At 37.5% G+C, this 14,541-nt stretch overlaps 1 long non-coding RNA gene across 1 annotated transcript; it reads right to left on the bottom strand.

The window, feature by feature from the left end:
* Positions 1-11,989: 11,989 nt before the first annotated feature.
* LOC141615094 (uncharacterized) lies at positions 11,990-13,652 on the bottom strand. Its single transcript, XR_012529615.1, has 3 exons — positions 13,552-13,652; positions 12,697-12,754; positions 11,990-12,120 (listed from the first exon to the last, which is right to left on the bottom strand). It is a non-coding gene; the product is annotated as an uncharacterized LOC141615094 (long non-coding RNA).
* Positions 13,653-14,541: the final 889 nt, after the last annotated feature.

The raw sequence follows: 14,541 nt of genomic DNA, 5'->3' as shown, positions 1-14,541 counted from the left end.
TGTTATGGTTTGTGACTAGTGGTTTAGGGTGACGGTATTTTAGAAAAGCAGCAATTCTAAAGAGATTGATCTTGTAGGGACAAGATTGATAAGTATGGTTATGAAAGAGTATAAGATGTGGTTATATGAGGCGGTTGTTAGTAGTTGAGTATTAATGGTGTGGCTACATTTGGCAGAGGGTGATGGATATGCGAAGGGGAGATTATGTTATGAGGTGTATACGAGTTAAGCTCGGGTGAGAGGTAACTTTTATCAGGTGGTAACTTACGTGATCAGGATTGACTGGTTGGTTGTGATTACGGGTCTATGATATGTGTAAATGTTTGTGTGAGGTTCTAACCTCACAAGAAGTGGTATGGTGTGATAATTATAAAGTTGTTTTATGAATGTTCTGTAATATATATGTTGGACACGGTAATTTAATTGAATGATATCCAAAAAGGTAATAATTTGATTAATTTGACATGGCTAGTTATAATTTTATGTGTATTAATAACACATGTGTATTCCGTGAAATGGTAGAGATGATGTTCATGAGATGCTTATCTGTTTATCCATATAATATGTTGCGTGGTGATTTAATAAAGTGGATTTGAGTAAGTTTTTCTGGTCTGAGAAGTTATGCTCAGTCAGTGTTTATGGGAATTGTATGTAGTTGTGATGTCTATCGATGTGGTTGTGGTGACTCGGGTGGTGATCCGGGCACGATATTTAGTGTTGTGATGCGGGTATTTTCGCACTACGGTGTGGCTGTTGGTGGCGGTGTTGTGATGCCGTCACCGGTTGTGGTGGAGTAGACGGGATGATTATGATACGACTTTTCGAAAGTGCATACCAGTTATACATAAATTGTTGTTTTGTTTGCTGTTGTTCTTTGTGAGTTTTGGTTGAACATGTAGACAGTTGTCTTGCTTGTTGATGTTTTCTTTACCAGGTTAAGTTGAGAATGAGGTAGAGTATGATATGAAATAGAGTTGAATATGTTTTCGTTGTTGTCATGGTATAATGATATTCTGTTGATGGGACACGGTTGTGAGAAGTTGTTACAGTAATTTTGATCTTGTTCTAGATAAGGCTTTAGTGGACATGGTAATGGCAAGTGATTCGTAAAACATGTGTGGTAATGACCTGAAGATGCAGGTGGTCCATAATCCTTTGTTGAGACAGTGAGTGTAGGGTGTTGGGGATTAGTGTCATGTTAAGTTACGTTTGAGTTTTGCGATAATGAAGGAAAGAACTTGAGGATCTAGTGTGAGTGTACGTAACGAGTGTGGATCGTGAGTTATGCTTTTGGGATATAGGTGCTTTACATAGAGAGGTATGTTGTTTTGCAGAAATAATGGAGAGTTAGTATGGTGATTTTGCTACGAGCCGTATGGTATAGGTTAGGGGTGTGCCGAATGAGTTGAGTTATGAGAAATGTTTAAGTAAGAGAGCCTTGGATATATGCATGGCAGTGTTTAGATTATAGGTGGTTATCTTTGACATGCGATGGTGATGAGGATAATGAGCCGATATAGCTAGGATTTAGTATTAGTGAGTTACGAGGACGTAACATTTGTCTTAAGAGGAGTAGGATGCGATAAAAGAGAGTTTCATGGTGGTGCATGCTGTAATATAACTGGAAGTAGAGTGTTAGCGTAGCGTAAAGGAGGGATTTGTTTTGTGGATGATACTTATAAAAGGCCATGGCCGTGCTTGTAGTAGTGTGATGCTTCAGAGTGTGAGAATATTTTATATAGTGTTGACAGTTGGAGGATGATGTTATGAGTCTGAGTAAACTTCGAGGACGAAGTTCCTTTTAAGGGTGGTAGAATGTAACATTCCGTTTGATGTCTATGAGTGTCTTGATATGGGATTTGGTAGTGGATGATATATTACGGAGCTAGCAGCGTTAGAGGATGGTAGTTGGTAGTGTATGGAGTTAGTGTTGAGAGAGATATAATGGAGTTGATACGATATCGTGAGCCATGTTGTGGAGGTAGGAATAGTTAGTGGTATTGGTGTTATGAGTTCATGGTCGGTTGGAGTTTTGTTTTGAGTTCTTAGTTACGTTGTTGTGTCTTGATCGAGTTAGCATGTTTGTTTTTATGTATGGGTTGAACTTCGGGGACGAAGTTCTTTTTAAGGAGGGAAGACTGTAATACTCCGTATTTATAAGTCTTGGGGTACTCTATCGAGTAGGCCTTACTCTGTCGAGTAAGGGTAAGTTGCGTTTTAGAAAAGTTTCTGACCTGTTGGGTACTCGATCGAGTAGCTGGGGTACTCGATCGAGTAGGGGGGTACTCGATCGAGTATCCTTGGGTACTCGATCGAGTTGCCGGTTTACGGGGGATGTTTTGTCGGGTTTTGTTAAATGATGCGAGATAAGTATAAAAGGTTGTCCGTCACTTTTCTTAGTTCTTTTATCTATTCTAAAACCTAAGTGAGGAGAAAAGGAGTTACGTAGTTTGTCTGTCATCGCATCATTAGCAAATCCCGGAGCTAGAGGTGTCGGATTTCATCGTTCTTTACACCGTTGTGTTCCTTGCGTCAAGGGTAAGTCCTACATACCAATTTTATAGCGTTTGGTTGACTTTGTTTAAACCCTAATTTTGGGATTGGGGGTTTTTATGATTTGTTGTGTTGGTAGTGATTATGTGATTATGTGTATAGGAGAAAGGTTCGTAGAGGAAAGGTTTTGAGACAGCTGCTAGATCGTCTGATGTTTGTGTTGCATTCCAGGTAGGATTTCCTACTCAGTATTAGTCCCATAATGGGATGATTGTTGATGTGTTGAGATTGATTGTTTGATATAGTAATTGTATTGTGACTACTGTGATTGTGATTGTGATTGTACACTGTTGATAGATGCAGACGGTTGTTGATATTGTGATTGTGATTGGTTGCCTATGGTTCTCGAGATGCGTTCTCGGCTGAGTGGAGTCACTTGCAAGAGTGGCTTCACGCCCTAGTTTCGCCCTTCGTGGAACCCGCCACGGAAGGGTATGTGCACATTAATGGGACAGGGTTATCGCTCGGTATGACGAGCGGGGCTTAGGTGGGAACGGCTGCGGTCCCCCACTGGCAGGGCTGGTCCAGTGGACAGTCGGTGATTGAGATTGTTGGGATTGGTGTGGTTGTGTGTGTGTGTGTGTGACGGTTAAGCTGTCTGTTTATCTTATTGTTGATATATTGAATTGTGTGATTAGTCGACCCGTTTAAATGTTTTAAAAACGTGGTGATCCATTCGGGGTGGTGAGCGATTATTGAGCGGTATGATATGACGCGTATGGGATAGGCGGGATGAGTCATCACGTGGCGATTAGAAGTCTTCATTTGTGTCGACGGTGTCTTATAGCTTTGATAGTTTTAGCAGTAGACCGTCTGAGAATGTTGTATTTCAGTTTATTAGTTTTGCTTTTGATCATGTAATCACTTAAAGTATTTACTTTTAAATATGTTTCTTTATTGTCTTATGAATATCATTGCCTCGGGTAACCAAGATGGTGACATCCTTATACCTGAGTGGTCCTGGTAAGGCACTTGGTATGTAAAAGACTAGGGGTGGGAGAGCTCCAGTGCACTAACATGACCTTACAAATGGCGGACCGGACAACAAAGAAACCACTACGAGTATGGGAAGATGTGCCCGTAAGAATTGGAAAGTTTTTCATACCGGTGGACTTTGTCATTGTTGATATGGAGGAAGATTTCAACATTCCAATCATTCTAGGAAGACCATTCCTACACACTGTCGAAGCAGTGATTGATGTAAATCACGGGATGCTTACACTTGAAATAGGTGATGAAACAATCACCTTCAATCTTGATAAGACTATGAGAGCTCCCAACTTGTTTGAACTATGCTTTATGGTTGATCACTATACTCGGGAGGGCAACAAGAAGAAGATGGAATCTCCATTCAAAGAACAAGGGAAAGATGGAAATCTCAAAGATAAGGGCAAAGACACACCGCCCAATTGGAAGAAAGATATTAATGATGTTGAAATGGCTCTATTCGGAGAGCATGAAATTTTTCACAACAAAAATAAGAGCTTGCAAAGCTCATCCATGACAAGTATAGATGGAGGCCTCATTGGCCATGATAACAAGGAAGGAGAGTTGCTCTTGTCAACTCATGATCCATCAAACATAGGGAAAGAAGCAAGAGAAGTATGTGGTCTATGGGACTACGAGTTTGAAGGACTTGTTAATCCATACATTGGGAATGCTATGACTCAAGCCAAGGCTATGTAGACCCTTGTCACCTCTTTGACTCAGACTGCTACATGAATGAAGATAACAATGTGCCAAGGTCTATGCAAGATCTCTATCATGACAATGAACAAGCATTTGACTACTTCTTCAAGGTGTTGAGCAACATCAACAACGTCCTTGCTTTACCCCCTTGACACCTCTCAAAAGAAGGAGAGTTTGGTGGAGTCCTCCCTAAACCACCACTTGTAAATATTCTAACCCTTTAACTTGTATTTATTTTAACTTGTACTTTATTCAACATTTGCAATGCACTATGCCTTTTTTATTAACTTATGTGACAAGAGAGCAAGTGAGGGAGGGATTTTAATGTTTGTTGAATGTGTAGTGATTGATGATCAAGTGTGGGGAAGCATATGCCTAGGCTAACAAAGCCTTTGTAATGCTACCCAACACGAAATGGCAAAGAAAAGAAGAAGAAATGATGCGGGAAGAAGATCCCCATGAGCATACCTGAGCTCGTGGGGACTGAGGGAAGGGGCACGAGTGAAAAATTGCACTGGAGAAAAATATGCCCGAGCGAACAACAATTAGTGCGTCCCTCAGCTCAGGTCGCTCGACCACAACTCAGGACGTGGATCCTGAAAGTGCTTCCAATTGTCAATTTTGCACTAGACAAAAATCTAACCGTCCCAAGCTCGAAACGAGCGTCCTTGCAAAAATCCACCCGTCTTATCTCCAGGACGCCCGTCCCCAGAGCCAAGCAAATTCTTAAATTTTCACTGTCTGAAAATCCGCCCGAGCTCCTCCCTGGACGCCCTTCCCTACCTGCTACATGAACGAAAACACAGGACTCACCCTTCATTCTTCATTTCATTTCTTTCCTTCAAACACAAATATAATAATTTCCCTCACTTCAACCTTCAATCCCCTCATCCAAAAACACCAATTTCTCATCCAAATTCACCACAGTCAAATCCAAACTTGCTCAAATCAAAAACAAATCACTCCTTTATCAACAATAAGACCATTCAAACATCAATTTCTTCACAAAATCAATCAAATTTTCTAGGGTTAGGTGGAAATCCGAAATTCCCAAATTGATTGAGCATTCAATTGAAATTAGAAGAAGAAGAAGGGAGCATTCAAGGATAAACTTGGTTTGTTGATACTAATTTGAAAGGAGAATAGCCATGGCAAGGACTAAAGGAGGCAACAAGGCAACAAAAAAACCAACTTTATCGAAGAGACAACATGCTCTTGCATCAAAGGCATTGGTCTTGGCTCAACAAAGGGAGCAAGCTCCGAAAACCATCAATGCTATCGAAGAAGCTACTACTTCTATCCCGGAGGTGGTACAATTGAAAAATTATCCGAAGGTAACTTTCATTTCCGATAAGCATAGGATTGCATTCGAATGTAACACCCCGATTTATGAAGGAGCCTTTAGCAAGACATTCCCTAATAAACCGGACTGTTACCATCTCGGTTTCCCGAGATAGTGAATAACAAATTAAACTCCGAGGCAAAATATATAATTACTTTAACTTAATTATTATAAAACCTCTTTTACATCAAATTACAAGGAACTAACATAAATGAAAGTGAAAGTCTTCTAAATGATGATCTAGCTACTAAGTCTTCTGATCCAGTGTCTCACGCCCATCAAGCTCCCACCTATCTCATAAACCCATCAAGCTCGCTCCCCAATATTTGGATCGTCACAGGTGTTCACGAATACACAGGGTCAACCACGAGGTTGAGTAGAGAATACAATGAAACAACAAAATATGATATGCATGCTCCTCCGTCATCTCCATCTCCATCTCAACTCATATCTCATAACCCGGAACACCCAGCCATACCGATCCCCGGTAGACTATATATCGACCGTAGCCGATCTGCGCCACCTTGTTGAGAACACCAGGGCAAGTCCTGCAGAACCCGCCCGGGCCTTATCACAACATCATCTTCACCACACCACATCACCACAACATCCTCCATCTCCAATGCATATGAATGCTCAAAAGAAATTAATGCAACACAATATATATATCTTTGAACCGATCAATCATAAAATCATGCCTTACAAATGTTGTGATAACATACTCAATACGATCAATTCAGTCAATCACCTTCCAAAGATATGAATCATAACGTAAATCAACAGCCACGAAGCAAGTCAACGTTCACAGTTTGGTCATACAAAACACAAACAAGTCAACACAATTCAACATCAACGATAATAAGTCAAGTGTATTTCCCTACCTTTTCGCAATCCAAGCACACACAAGCAATCACTTATGATCCTTCACTTATCCATCACCTACATAACATAATTATGTATAATTACCATCTACTCAGTCAATTAATCATGCACATAACCTAGACTCATCATAACTTAATAGGAATATCAATTTAAAGAACAAACACGACTTTTCCCGATTTTCCTGCTCATGGCGACTTCGGTATAAAATGAATAACTAATTCCAGAAAATTCGAATTGATGCAAGGCCAATTGAATTGGAACCCCATGAGTCTTAGCTACAATTTATATCTAGTGTTTTTCTCAAATTCCAAACTTATCAAGGGTTTTCAGACTGATTTCCAAAAACTGACAGAAACCGTCGCATAAAAAGTATTGATTCATAAAACGAGTTTGACAAATGATTCTTAAGTAAAACCAATGCCTAACTCATCTAAACTCCTTAAATTAAATATATGAAAAATACCCAGCACCAATTCAATATCTAAATTATGTTTTAGAAGTAATCTTTCAGCCTCTACTGATTTGCGGACTTTTTAGATAGACGTTCACAAATAATTTCTTCAGGAAAAACTACATGGTGAAATGCTACCAATTTTTACAGGCATAAACTAGGCTTGGAATAAACATGAGTCTCTTCTTTAACTTTTTGCATCCCACGGCTTTAAGACAGGTAAAACACTCAAATAACATAGACCAACGAATCTGTAAATTGCTGTAACTATTCCATTCATTTATCTCATACAATTTATAATCAAAAACCCCCAAACCAATTCTAGGGTTACGAAAATTATCCCAATACTACTATAATTATGCTAATAATTGAATAAAGAGGTAATAGGATAATCTACTTATGAAATAGGATGAGAATAGGCTGAGAAATCGCCTCGCAATTCCTCACGCGGCTCCCTTCACACACGGCTCCCTCTTCTCTCTTTTCTCTCTTTTCTCATGGTTAAAATGAATATGGTGATAGGGAGATTAGGGTTTGGTTAGATGGGTTATATATATAGGATAGGTGCTATTAAGACGATACGGGCCTAGCCTAGTTAGATTAATTAAAACCCGAGTCACATAATTACCCGAGTCACAAATACACTACACGACCCAGCTGGTAACTCGGCCTAATATAATATCATATTAAAATACCGGGTATTACAGTCTACCCTCCTTAAAAGAAACTTCGTCCCGAAGTTTACCCTCTCTACCAACCAACGCAAACGAATTATGAAACGCATATACAAAAGTATGTAAGGCACCCACCAAATTGAATATTAAACGCGATTACATTCCACCCTCCTTAAAATAAACTTCGTCCCCGAAGTTTAACCATAACAGAAACACATCATGTAACACTCCAACATAACCCACACAACGCATAACCAATATAGCCAAACTGAGAAATCACACATGAAAGTATAAAGATTTTACAATCCTACCCTCCTTAAACATGGTTACGTCCCCGTAACCTTCATCATTATAACAAAAGTTCTCAAACTACTGCTAACAACTGAAAGAGAATAAAAGATTCACAACTCACGTTCAAGTTAACTAATCCCTACTAAAGACAATCAATATACAAGCTCTCTCAAGGAAGCTACGATTCTTCTTTCTACAAAGACATCGCCACGGATCGGAGCAAAAGCCATGTTGAATAACTTAAGACATTTCAAAGATTAATCTAAACACTCTTCATATCAATCAATACATGCAATAACATTCACAGGATCTGCTTGTCAATCTAATTTATACATTACTACTCAGGTTACAAAGATGAAGATGCTTAGGTGCTCGCATATGGTTCATGTCAAATAGCATATTTTCCAAGAAATATTGGTCGAATGACGAATGACGAATGCACATTAATTGCCAAATTTTACAAGCTTATTGGTCGAGTCAGTCAAGCGAGTAAACAACGATATTGGAAAGTTAACATACAATACTATCATACATAAAATTTCATTCTTGGTGTTAAATATATTTAAACTGCACCCAACACCATGACATAAAAGATTAAATGTATTTAACTACACAAATTTTACAAATATTCATTACATATCATGCAAATATCAACATACCATGTTAACACACAACTCACTTAAATCACCACATTACATTTCCCGTTTTGACATTCGTAACTAACCACAACCCACTAATTCACTACATGAACGAACAACATGACTAAATTAACCCACTATTTGTGACTCCGTTCTAGCTTCATTCCCCCAGACTAGCAAATATCATGAAACCATACAACCGAGACAATCGGTGGAAATCTCATTCCGAATTTATACTCACACGACAAAATTTAACTTCATTTTCAAAACTTTTACTTTCATACTGGACGGTGAATAACTTTCTTAACATAAATCTTATAACAGAGCCGTCCATAGAATCCATTTGACTCAAAATCAGATAAACTTAACTCAATTTCTTCAAACAATACAAGCTTAGATGTCGACTCATATTTCGTAATTTACAGGTTCATCTTATTCATTTCAGTCCTATCTTTACTAATGAACGACTATTACCTCAACATCAGGATTTTAGTTGCACTTCTTTACTCAGTTATATTCACGGCTAACACGACTACAGCATTTAATCGGAGACCTTTTAGATAGTACACATTCCCTGGTGACGTCTCAGCAAAGCATACGATTCGTACCATGATGTAAAGCAAGTAACTACAAATTAACTGTGTTCAATCAAAATTTTACCTCTTTATTACAGATCTATTTATCACGGGTTGCATGGTCACACAAAAGTATAAGTAGCAACTCAATCACATGTTAAATTTTAAAACGATTTATCACGTCATAAGAACTAGACAAGAGTCTAACCATATAGTCAATATAAGAAGATTATTAGTTTAGATCGGAGGCACATTATAAAATTCCCTGTTAAACTCCTTACGGAACCATCGACTGTGCGTCATGAGTAATTAACTTAATAATGTAGAAGTCAAACAACTGAAATTACAATTGAGTATTAATGGTTATATGATTCACAATAACAACAAAATTACTTCCATATCACACATATGTTTAACATTTTAGCAACCATACCATTCAATTGTATCCATCAACTCAGTATAATTCATTTTCATCAAAAATAAAAGATATCGCATAAACAACTTAAACATGTACATATACCATCATATAACTTGTAAAACATTATCTATGACAAAAGATTAGCAAGGTGAACAAGTTCTCTGGTTTGCACGGTTTGAACAAATAGGCAACTCGCGGCTCAATTAAACGTAACTATAACGACTATCATTTAAACATACGCATAACATGTGAATCATCAAAGGGTTATCTCATTATAATTCATAGCGACGGTTCAAGAATATATTTCAAATATCGTAACTATATCGTAACTATATCAAACTATATTTTAAATATCGTGACAATTGCAACAATCACCTTAGCATTTCATGACAATACAACTATGAACATATCCAATAAGGAGCAACAACACTATTTTATTATCATATCATAAGTTTAGGTTCAACTGAAATAAATTAATGCAATGAAAGTAATAAGTATAACTATAGGCACACAGACTCACATAAAAGACATTAGAACTCAGATGACATCCTACATGTGTGAACATTTAGACATACTCATTACTACCATCCATGTGTAAACATTTGAACATAATTATTATAAATATTCATGCGAGTATATTAGAACACTCAAGTTAACATTTAACGCCACCAACTTTACCAAGATATGACAATATACTTTTATATTTAAATATATCCGACCACTATACAAATATGATGAACACACCAGAGATATTATAACATGTCAAGCATAAAATATGCAAACAACTGGACTCGTATAAAATATTTCACCCTCGATTAAGAATCAAATTAAGCTATTCAATTTCACTCATACTATCATGCCAACAATGTTATAAACTAAACTTTAATTTTTTTTATCACTAGTTAAGATACATAACCAATGAATATGTGTGCTACTATCATCATATAAGGACACTATAATTTCACATTAATAAGGCTCATGAATTAATCGAACAACTGCATGAAAACTCAACATAGCATTCACATTTTAAAAGTTATGATTCACGTTGTAACTTCCAAAAAAAATCACGAATAAATAACCGTTCAACGAAAACTTGAGTTATATTACTTTTTATAACATACAGAGAGTTAATAATTCGTGAGAAAAAGAATGAGGTCCAAAGCTCAAGAATTCAATTTTTAAAGGATTCTACAACTCAGTTGGTCCAAACAAGTATGTGACAGCAATTGGTCCGAAACTTGGGTCAGTTTTCAAAACTTACCATTTAATATATAGACATCAAGAATTTTCGTGGCTTATCAATTTGAAAACATATGCGAATCTTCTGAACGATGGAGTTGGAATTATGCAAAAATTATTAATACAATTTAAATGAGGATTTTTACAAAATCGTTGGTCGAAACATCACTGCACAGAACTTCCCCGACCACAGCCCACTAAAATATTTATTACTCCTAATCCATATATCCTATAAGCATGAAACCAACGCCAAATGAACCTAACTCACGAGGCTATCTCTCATAAAATTTTCATCCATAGGCAATAAACAGAAAAGAAATGGCAGTAAGGTCAATTAAAGAGTAAAATCAAACAAAACGAGTTTCAGCACTAGGTCATTCTTTACTATGTTACAAGCTCTTATGAACATACTATGTATACTAACCCATCCCAACTTAAATCTCACACTTTGTACTTACGTAAACATCTATCCCATAGAATCCCTTCGCATCTCGATCTACTCCTTACATCTAAATCACGATTGCTATGACTAGAAACAAGCAATTCAATAGTGTTTCTGATTACTATCACAATACTATACTAGCATGGCTTCGGGATCACATAACCGCATATCACTAGACATAATAGCACTATCAACACGTCATTCACATCCATCCAGATAAATATCATCAATTCGCAATTATTTTCACGCTCACGATTACCACAATCCAACACTTCATTGATTATCAATCTGAACACGAAAATTTATTTCTCATCTCCACAACATCATATGATCACGTCATAATTCATACAAAATACTTACCGTGACGTTGTCCTGCAGAATGGTTAGAATATATGGGTCTCAAGGTATACATCAACTCGATTATATCCAAGGTTTTCCTTCTAACTACCCCATTCACTCAATTTTCTCTCGGGTTACCTAGTTCAAAACTGAGAGGGCAAAAGAGCACGTATTAAGGGCGCCTTCTTAACCGCACTGTGAGCTCCTAACAGTTTATTCCCAGGGGTTCATTTTATTTAGACACATCCTACGTTCATTGGGTTCATTGGTTTAGGCCTGAGGATCGTTCGCTCTGATACCACTTTGTAACACCCCGATTTATGAAGGAGCCTTTAGCAAGACATTCCCTAATAAACCGGATCATTTACCATCTCGGTTTCCCGAGGTAGTGAATAACAAATTAAACTCCAAGCCAAAATATATAATTACTTTAACTTAATTATTACAAAACCTCTTTTACATCAAATTACAAGGAACTAACATAAATGAAAGTGAAAGTCTTCTAAATGATGATCTAGCTACTAAGTCTTCTGATCCAGTGTCTCACGCCCATCAAGCTCCCAGCCTATCTCATAAACCTGTCAAGCCTGCTCCCCAATATTTGGATCGTCACAGGTGTTCACGAATACACAGGGTCAACCAGACAACCACGAGGTTGAGTAGGGAATACAATGAAACAACAAAATATGATATGCATGCTCCTCCGTCACCTCCATCTCCATCTCAACTCATATCTCATAACCCGGAACACCCACCATACCGATCCCCGTAGACTATATATCGACCGTAGCCGATCTGCCTCCGCGGTGAGGACACCAGGGCAAGTCCTGCAGAACCCGCCTAGGCCTTATCACAACATCATCTTCACCACACCACATCACCACAACATCATCCATCTCCAATGCATATGAATGCTCAAAAGAAATTAATGCAACACAATATATATATCTTTGAACTGATCAATCATAAAATCATGCCGGTTACCAAATGTTGTGATAACATACTCAATACGATCAATTCAGTCAATCACCTTCCAAAGATATGAATCATAACGTAAATCAACAGCCACGAAGCAAGTCAACGTTCACAGTTTGGTCATACGAAACACAAACAAGTCAACACAATTCAACATCAACGATAATAAGTCAAGTGTATTTCCCTACCTTTTCGCAATCCAAGCACACACAAGCAATCACTTATGATCCTTCACTTATCCATCACCTACATAACATAATTATGTATAATTACCATCTACTCAGTCAATTAATCATGCACATAACCTAGACTCATCATAACTTAATAGGAATATCAATTTAAAGAACAAACACGACTTTTCCTGATTTTCCTGCTCATGGCAGACTCGGTATAAAATGAATAACTAATTCCAGAAATTTCGAATTTATGCAAGGCCAATTGAATTGGAACCCCATGAGTCTTAGCTACAATTTATATCTAACGTGTTTTTCTCAAATTCCAAACTTATCAAGGGTTTTCAGACTGATTTCAAAAAACTGACAGAAACCGTCGCATAAAAAGTATTGATTCATAAAACGAGTTTGACAAATGATTCTTAAGTAAAACCAACGCCTAACTCATCTAAACTCCTTAAATTAAATATAGGAAAAATACCCAGCACCAATTCAATATCTAAATTATGTTTTAGAAGTAATCTTTCAGCCTCTACTGATTTGCGGACTTTTTAGATAGACGTTCACAAATAATTTCTTCAGGAAAAACTACATGGTGAAATGCTACCAATTTTTACAGGCATAAACTAGGCTTGGAATAAACATGAGTCTCTTCTTTAACTTTTTGCATCCCACGGCTTTAAGACAGGTAAAACACTCAAATAACACAGACCAACGAATCTGTAAATTGCTGTAACTATTCCATTCATTTATCTCATACAATTTATAATCAAAAACCCACAAACCAATTCTAGGGTTACGAAAATTATCCCAATACTACTATAATTATGCTAATAATTGAATAAAGAGGTAATAGGATAGTCTACTTACGAAATAGGATGAGAATAGGCTGAGAAATCGCCTCGCAATTCCTCACGCGGCTCCCTTCACACACGGCTCCCTCTTCTCTCTTTTCTCTCTTTTCTCATGGTTAAAATGAATATGGTGATAGGGAGATTAGGGTTTGGTTAGATGGGTTATATATATAGGATAGGTGCTATTAAGACGATAGGGGCCTAGCCTAGTTAGATTAATTAAAACCCGAGTCACATAATTACCCGAGTCACAAATACACTACACGACCCAGCTGGTAACTCGGCCTAATATAATATCATATTAAAATACCGGGTATTACAGTCTACCCTCCTTAAAAGAAACTTCGTCCCGAAGTTTACCCTCTCTACCAACCAACGCAAACGAATTATGAAACGCATATACAAAAGTATGTAAGGCACCCACCAAATTGAATATTAAACGCAGTATTACATCGAATCCCTAACCAAGAAAAAGATTTTAGCTACTAAATTTGTATCTCAAGATTCTTTGGGTAAATTGGGTGTCCTTGAGCAAACAAAGGCATTCTTCGAGTCTATGGGGTTATCTACCCTCTTTGAAATGAATGAGTTAACATACCCCTCTTTGACACTGGAAATCATTAGTTCATTGAGGGAGTATAGAATTGAGACTCGAGATTGTGTCGAATTCCGCCTCGAAAACAAGAGTAGAACATTGCATTAAAGTGATTTCGGTAAAGTGTTTGGGCTTAAGAACGATAACCTATTCATCAAGAAGCCTTTGGAGTTTGATGCCAAACCCATTTGGCAAGCCATCACCGGTCGTGAGTTCACTACTTTCCGGGAGTGCCATGCCTTGTACATTCATCATCCGGGTATTAGGTATTGGCACAAGTTCGTGGCTAACACTTTGATTGCTAGAAAAGAAGTCAATCACTTGACCGAATTAGACTTTGTCTACTCAGAGTCCTTTTTTTAATGTTGGTGGGAAGTCCAAAAATGAGTACAATATTCTTCAATTATTGAT

The sequence above is a fragment of the Silene latifolia genome, chromosome 11 (genome assembly GCF_048544455.1).
Source record: "Silene latifolia isolate original U9 population chromosome 11, ASM4854445v1, whole genome shotgun sequence".
Taxonomy (NCBI): Eukaryota; Viridiplantae; Streptophyta; class Magnoliopsida; order Caryophyllales; family Caryophyllaceae; genus Silene; species Silene latifolia.
The sequence above is the reverse complement of the archived record's forward strand: the minus strand, read 5'-3'. Positions and strand labels throughout refer to the sequence as shown.